Source organism: Elephantulus edwardii, unplaced genomic scaffold (assembly GCF_000299155.1).
Source record: "Elephantulus edwardii isolate Elephantulus edwardi_28Jun2011 unplaced genomic scaffold, EleEdw1.0 scaffold00164, whole genome shotgun sequence".
NCBI lineage: Eukaryota > Metazoa > Chordata > Mammalia > Macroscelidea > Macroscelididae > Elephantulus > Elephantulus edwardii.
The window spans coordinates 7644675-7652114 of NW_006399914.1; the positions used below are offsets into that span (position 1 = coordinate 7644675).

A 7440-nucleotide genomic window follows, 5' to 3' on the forward strand; every position below is an offset into this window, starting at 1 on the left:
GCCTTTTGGAATCTTCTGTTCAGCTCTTTAGAATCTTGAATTCTTCCTTGTGCTTTGGCTTCTCTATGCTCCTGTGCAATCTTCAGAGTTTTGCATGAGCACAATTAAATGTTCTGGGATTCCCATCCTTCTCAGTGTTATGCTGCCCTAGATGTGCTCACCAAGTTGTGCCAAGAAATCTGGAGGACACCTACCTGGAAGAGATTCATCTTTATTCCATTCCCCAAATGAAGTGGTTCAACAGTATGGAAATTATGAAACAATATCACTCATATTACACATAAGCAAAATATTGCTGAAGATTACCCAAAAACAACTGGACAGTACATCACCAGAGAACTACCAGAAGTACATGCTGGGTTTAGAAGAAGACTGTGGCACTAGTGACATCATTGCCAATGTCAGATGGATCTTGGCAGAAAGCAGAGAGCACCAGAGGAATGTTTATCTGTGTTTCATTAACTACACAAAATCCTATGACTGTGTGGATTACAACAGATTGTGACTAACCTTGAGAGTAATGGGGATCCTAGAACACCTGATTGTGCCATGCAAAACATGTACTTGGACCAGGAAGCATTCATCAGAACAGAGCAAGGAAGCACTGCCTGGATCAAAATCAGGAAAGGAATGTGTCAAGAATGCATCCTGTCTTCCCATCTTTTCAATGTGTACACACAACAGGTCATTCGAGAGACTGGATGTTATTAGGAGGAGTTTGGCATCAGAATTGGAGGAATATTCATCAATAGCTTTGATTATATAGATGACACAACCTTGCTTGCTGAAACTGAGGAGGACCTGAAGCGTTCTGCTGCAGAAACTCAAGGACTGAAGTCTTCAATATGGATTGAAGCTCAACATCAAGAAAGCAAAGATTCTGACCACTGGGCCCATTGGCAGCACCATGATAGATGGAGAAGAAATTGAGATTATCAACAATTTCAGCTTGCTTGAGTCTACAGTCAGCGCTCCTGGAACCCGCAGCCAGAAAATCAAAAGAGTAATTAGATTAGCAAAATCAGCTGTCAGGAACTTCTCCAGAGTGCTCAAGTGCAAAGAAGTCAGTCTAGAGACTAAAGTGCACCTGATTGAGGCCGTGGTCTTCACAATTACTTGCAGTGCATCAGAGAGCTGAACAGTGACTAAGGAGACAGAAAAAGAACCAATGCTTTTAAGTTGTGGTGTTGGAGAAGAGTGCTGAACATAGCATGGACTGCCAAGAGAATAAATAGGACTGTCCTGGAGAGGGTGAAGCCAGGCTACTCCTTGGAAGCAAGGATTTTGAAGCTCTGTCTCACATGCTTTGGGTGTGTTGCCAGGAGGAACCAGTCTCTAGAGAAAGACTGTATGTTTGGAAGGGTGGAGGGACAGTGCTGGAGAAGAGGAGATGGACTGACACAATGACTAATAGGATCAGATGAGTAGGAGACATTGAAGATTATCTCAGGATAGGACAGGGTTCTGAGCTGTTGTACATAGGGTCACTATGAGTTGCAGGTGACTTGAGGGCAAATAACATCACAGTCAAATGTCTTTGCATGTTCAGTAAAGCACAAGTAAACATCTTTTTCATATTCTCTTTCAGCCAAGATCCATCCAACATCCTCAGTATCATCATGTTCCATGTCCTCTTCTGAATCTAGCTTGAATTTCTGGAAGTTTCTGGCCAATGTACTATTAACAGCCATTTTAAAATAATATTCAGCAATATTTTACTTGTATGTGACATTAATGATCCTGTTTGATGATGTCCACATTCTGTTGGATCACCATTCTTTTGAAAATGTAGTAGATCCAACCAGCCTGTTGGTCAGGTGTCTGTCTTCCAAGTTGACTGGCATAGACTAGTGAGCACGTCCAGGGCTCTATTTTTTGTTGAAATACCTACTTGGTATTCCATCAATTCCTAGAATCTTGATTTTTTTTTACAAGCACCTTCATTCAGTACGACTTAACTACTTCCTTTAGTACTATTGATTTTTAATCATATGCTAGTTCCTGAAATGGTGTTATTGTTGTGTATCATGGAGTCAGAGCTGACCCATAGCTGACCCTCCAGCAGGTTTTCAGAGGCAGTAAATCATGCAGGAGGAGATTGCTTATCTTAACCCACAGAACAGCTGGTGAATTCGAACCACATACTTTGTGTTGACAGTGCAATTCTTTACCACTGAGCCACCAGCACTCCCTTGAAATGATTATTATCAGCCATTTCTTTTTGGTACAGCGAGTCTGTATATTCCTTCCGTCTTCTTTTGATACATCTTCCATCATTCAGTATTTTTCCCAGAGCTTCCTTCACTATTATAACTCCAGGCTTGAATTTGTTCTTCAGTTCTTTCAGCTTGGGAAGTGCCAAGTGTGTTCTTCCCTTTGAGTTTTCTAACTCCCAAGTCTTTGAACATTCTGTTATAGTGCTTTACTTTATCTTCTCAAGCTGCCCTTTAAAAATCTTGTTGGTGGAAGAGACTATGGAAATGCTGTGAAGAGACTATGATAAGTTATAAGCAGAGAAACCATGGAGATGGAGCCACAGTTAAAAGGTTTTGCTTACCAGATGATTGAGGGAAAAGCTGATTTATAATTGCTCTAAGATACAGTTTGCTGGATAATTGAGGAAGCCAGAGGTGCATTTGTGCTGCTGAATTAAATCTGGACTTCTGTTAATTGAGGAACTTTTGCCTTGTTAATCTGACTTGGGACTTCTGAACTAAATTTGGACTTGAATTGTGTGATATTCTTTCCCCCCTCCACTCCGCAACCCACTTCCTGAATAAACCCCTCAATTATGAGTAAAAAAAAAATTAAAAATCTTCTGTTTACATTTATTTCATCACTTCTGCCTTTGCTTTAGCTTCCCTATGTTCAGAAGCAAGTTTCAGAGTCTTCTAAAATCCACCCTGGCATTTTCTTTATTTTCTATCTTTTTAATGACCTTTTGCTTTCTTCAAGTATGCTGTCCTTGATTTATTGCACAACTTACCTGGTTTCCAATCATTCGTGTTCAGTGCATTGTATCTATTCTTGCAGTGTTTCTAAACATTCAAATGGGAAAAATACATGGTCATGTTTTGTCTCTAATGGATTTTTCATCCTCTTCAGCTTCAGTTAGAAATTTCGTGTAAGTAATTAATGGTTCCTTTCAACTGGTTCTGGAAAAACATCTTGGAGAGGGGAGGTGAGCTGTGAAGTTTAAATGTACAAAATGTAGCAAATGGTGATAGAATACTGTGGTGTTGTTAGGTACTGACATACACCTGAACAGTGGATCAAAACTTTGCCCTGTCTTGACTCTTTGTGTTAGTCCATCTCATGGAGCTTTTTGCTAGGTTCCATTAGGTTGATTTCTATCCTTAGCAACCTCATGTGACAGGGCAGAACTGCCCCAGCGGGTGTTTCCAGCTGTAATCTTCACAGGAGCGGACTCAAATCTTTCCAGAAGGGTCGTTAGTTGCTGTTTGGTAGACATTGGCCCGGGGTTCCTACAGGATACTGCCTTTCCATGTTTGACAGAGCCTGACAAGGAAATTAGAGAGGAAAAGACCAGAACTGGACCGTACCTGGCTACCCCTACTTATTACCCTGCGAAGAATAGTAGTAGAGGGTCCTGCATAGAGGGAGGGAGGAAACTGTGGTACAAAACTTCAAATCATAAGAGGTAGCACTGTTTTGATACGCATTGGTAGAACCTCTGAGACATGAGTCACCTCTCAAGCCTAGAACTAAACCCACGCTAATGGCTCAACTTTCAGCCAAATAATATGCCTATAAGGTGAACAGTATCACCAGGGTGATATTCACTCCTTACATAATCAGCCATACAGGAGCAGAAAGCTTGCGTTTACTCAGGGACAAATAAAGCTCAAAAGACAAGAAGGGATAGGAGTGAAGGATGAATGAAACTGGAATCACAGAGGAGAGGGAAGAATGCACTTATATTGTGGATATTATAATGTCCCGAAGCAAAACGTGTATGAATGTTCGAATGGAAAATGAGTATTTTCTGTAAACTTTCACTAAGATCATGATAAAGAGGGAGAAAATTAACATTAACCCACAAAATATTATTATTAGATGAAAAGACAGGCTTACTGTGTGCTAAGGAGTCCTGATGATACAGCACATCAGACATCAGGCTGCTAATCAAAGTGTCAGCAGTCTGAATGCACCAGCTGCTTCACAGAGGAAAGATAAAGGGTCTCCTCTTGTCAAGATTTACAGTGTTGGAAACTCAAAGCATAATTGTGAGTCAGAATTGGCTTGCATTTTAGTTTGAGGCATACTACAAAGCCTAGATCTCATGAAGTATCACCTCCATCTTCTAAGAGAAGTTCTGATCCTTGCTCATTTTGCAGAAGGAGGAAATGAAGTTTGGAGAGGTTATAACTCATATGTAGGTAAGCCCACATGAGACTCAAGGTTGTTCAACTCCAAAGCTCACGCTTTTAGTTTTCTACTCTTCTGAACCTTGAGAGGTTCAATGGGCACTGCCTTATAAAGAGGAATTGCTTTTGAGCATATTTTCAACTCTGGCATCTTTTATGAGATAAAATTAAGAACAGATAGTCTCTGGTACTAACCCTTAATTCTGTTAAGATCTGCTTATTACTATTTTATCTTGCTCTTTCTCATGATCTTGCAATATATGTTCTCTGAAATTCTTCCATCTACCATCCCATTTAGTTTTTTATCCTATAAGTATCATGCTGGGCAGAGTGGAGGGACAGCGCAGGAGGGGAAGACCCTCTATGAGGTGGATTGATTCAGTGACTGGGGTAATCGGGATGGGTGTGTCAGAGGCAATGCGATTGGCACAGGACAGAGCGGAGTTTAGGGCTGTTGTACATAGGGTCACTATGAGTCGCAAACGACTCGACAGCACATAACAACAACAACAGCAATTTAGAATATGTAGATTTGGTTTGTGCACAAATTGACTCATCGTCTAAAACATTACAAATTTATATAAAAAGGAATAAGGAATAATAGCCACCTCTCATATAACCACTACCGTTGGAAATTAGTCATTACGTATATAGTAGAAGCCCCAACACCCCCCCACCCCACCCCTGTTGAATTCCACGCCCCTCACAATTTAGTATCTCTTTTTACCTAAGCAGCTCTTTGTGGTTTTCTAGGTCAGTGTTCCTAAGGAATTATGGTGTAGCTTTCCCCATCTTGTTATTGTTGTATACCTGTGAGTTGGAACCAACCCATAGCTGACCCTCTAGTGGTTTTTCAGAGGCAGTTAATTGTGCAGGAGGAGATTGCCCATCTTTCTACGGAGCATCTGGTGGATTTGAACCTCATGTCTTTGGGATTGCAGGGCAGTTTCTTATCACTAACTTTTCACTCTGTTCTTAAGAACTTTGACTTCTTATCTATCCCTGTCCCCGCAATTTCCTCTTAACCAAGAAATCCTTGATTTAGTTTGGCTTTGATAAATAGAGCTGAATGCTTTGGTTTTTATCATGTCTTTATGTGACAACAGGATGAAAGTCTGGACACTTCATGCTGTATCTGATTTTTTCCTTTCTTTATTTTTACAGTTTTGAAAACGTAAAAATTTAATTATTTGTTATGATTTGTGTCATTTTAAAAGGATCAATCAATTCAACTATGTAGAAATAAGTATGCAAAAAGCCTGGAAAAGAAAACATAATTATATTTAGATAGATTATCTGAAATTCCAGATTATTCAGTTACTTCATTGTTAGGCTATGGCAGCCAAGAAATCTTTAACTTCAGTCGGAGTAAGTCTCCTAAATCCATCTTCACTGCAGATTCCAACTGCTATGTTATCTTCTATCATTTGCCCTTCAAAGCTTTCTTTTAGGGTTAAGATGTCTGTATGGATGGCATCTCCAAATTCAAGATCTTCATTATGTCTTTTCTTCAGGAAAGTTTTCCCATTCACATAGATCTGTCCTGTTGCTGTTGCTTTCCTGGAAAAATATGCTCCAGATGGGTTTGACTGAAATAAGTAAAGTCATCCTTCATTCCAACCATAGATAAGTAGAGACACTGCAAATGGAGCACACCACCCGACTGGGTGTGTTCTGGCCTCACAGAAGCTACCCTGTGAGCCAGCTGTGCTGTGGGAAGAGGCTCTTGGTGACCAGGATAATATTGCTGAGCTGGCTCCTGAGCTCTGTGTACGAGCACTGTAATCCGGACCCACACCGCTGTATGCCAGACTTGTATGTGTGCTTGGTGATTGGTTCCACTCTGTGTACTTGTCCCTCATCATACGGAATGGATTTCTGTTTATCATTTGCAGCTTTAATTTACACCAAATGGGCTCCTTCAGTTATAGCAGCCAAAGCATATTTAATCTGAATAAATGTACCAGATGAGCTGAATGTTGCCAGTGGAAAGCTGTACCCATGTTCCACCACCTTCACTTCAGAGAGCCCAAAAACTTATTTTTTAACTATTTTTTTAGTTCATTCATTGTTGCACATTTTCCTCCCTGATTTTTATGTTGCATAGAACATTTATTTTTTAAAAAGGTCGTGGAAAGAAGAGCAAAGAAAGACATACTATATTTTCCTTCCTTGGACTTCTGTCTTCTGGCGTTTGGAAGTGTTTAAGAGCCAAGCCACTCCTTCAGCTCAAGTCCTCTCTCCACAGGAAAGTGTTCTCTTGACCTGCGCTGTCTCCTTGCCCATCTGGCCTGGACGCCTTATTTGGCATGTGCTCTGCACTAGCATGTGCGTTAGTAATCTTGTTACATGTTGAATGCGTGCCACAGAACAAGTGCTCTGTGAGGCTGCAGCAATGCTTTGCAACCAACCTTTCCACTGAGGTATCAGTTGTTAGCTCCACCAACTCATGGCTACCCTGTGCATAATGGGATCACACTGTTGTGACTCGGAGGGTTTTCACTGGCCAGGTTTTTAGGCGTAGGTCAGCAGGCCTTTCTTCCTAGTCTTAATCTAGAAACTTCCCTGAAGCCCACTGGCATCGTAACCACAGTGCAAGCTCACCTGGCAGGTAGTAGTAGCTGCACTTGATGTTTGATTGTCAGGTTTGATTGAGGTTGGGTCTCTCATGTGGAAAGTGGGCCAGCACCGCCCACTTCAAACAGTTAGGACAAATCGTGGGGCTCAGAGCAGAGAGGGGCTAACATGGGCTAACTAAAAGCCAGGAAAATCCAAGAGTTGACTTTCAAAGCTATGAGAATTTTGTATTAATTAGTATATTTATATTTTCCCCCCCAAACAACAGCTATATCTTTACCAAATATTTAAGTAAAAATGTACTCTAAGAGGTACCCACATTTCTCCTCATAGAGCCCAGCCTCCCGGATAATCTGTTCTGCATATAGGTTGAAGAGGTATGGAGATAGGATGCATCCCTGGCGTACGCCCTTCCCAATTTTGAACCATGCAGTGTTCCCTTGCTCTGTTCTGACGACTGCCTCCTGGTCCAAGT

The 7440-nt window shown here is 41.1% G+C and overlaps 1 protein-coding gene and 1 pseudogene across 1 annotated transcript in view; one reads left to right on the forward strand and one right to left on the reverse strand.

Annotated features, from left to right (window-relative positions):
- TMOD2 (tropomodulin 2 (neuronal)) overlaps positions 1-7440 on the forward strand; it is a 90408-nt gene that overhangs the window by 8383 nt on the left and 74585 nt on the right. The gene's annotated exons all lie outside the window — the stretch shown is intronic.
- Positions 5717-7440, reverse strand: part of LOC102852549 — a 7827-nt pseudogene continuing 6103 nt past the window's right edge.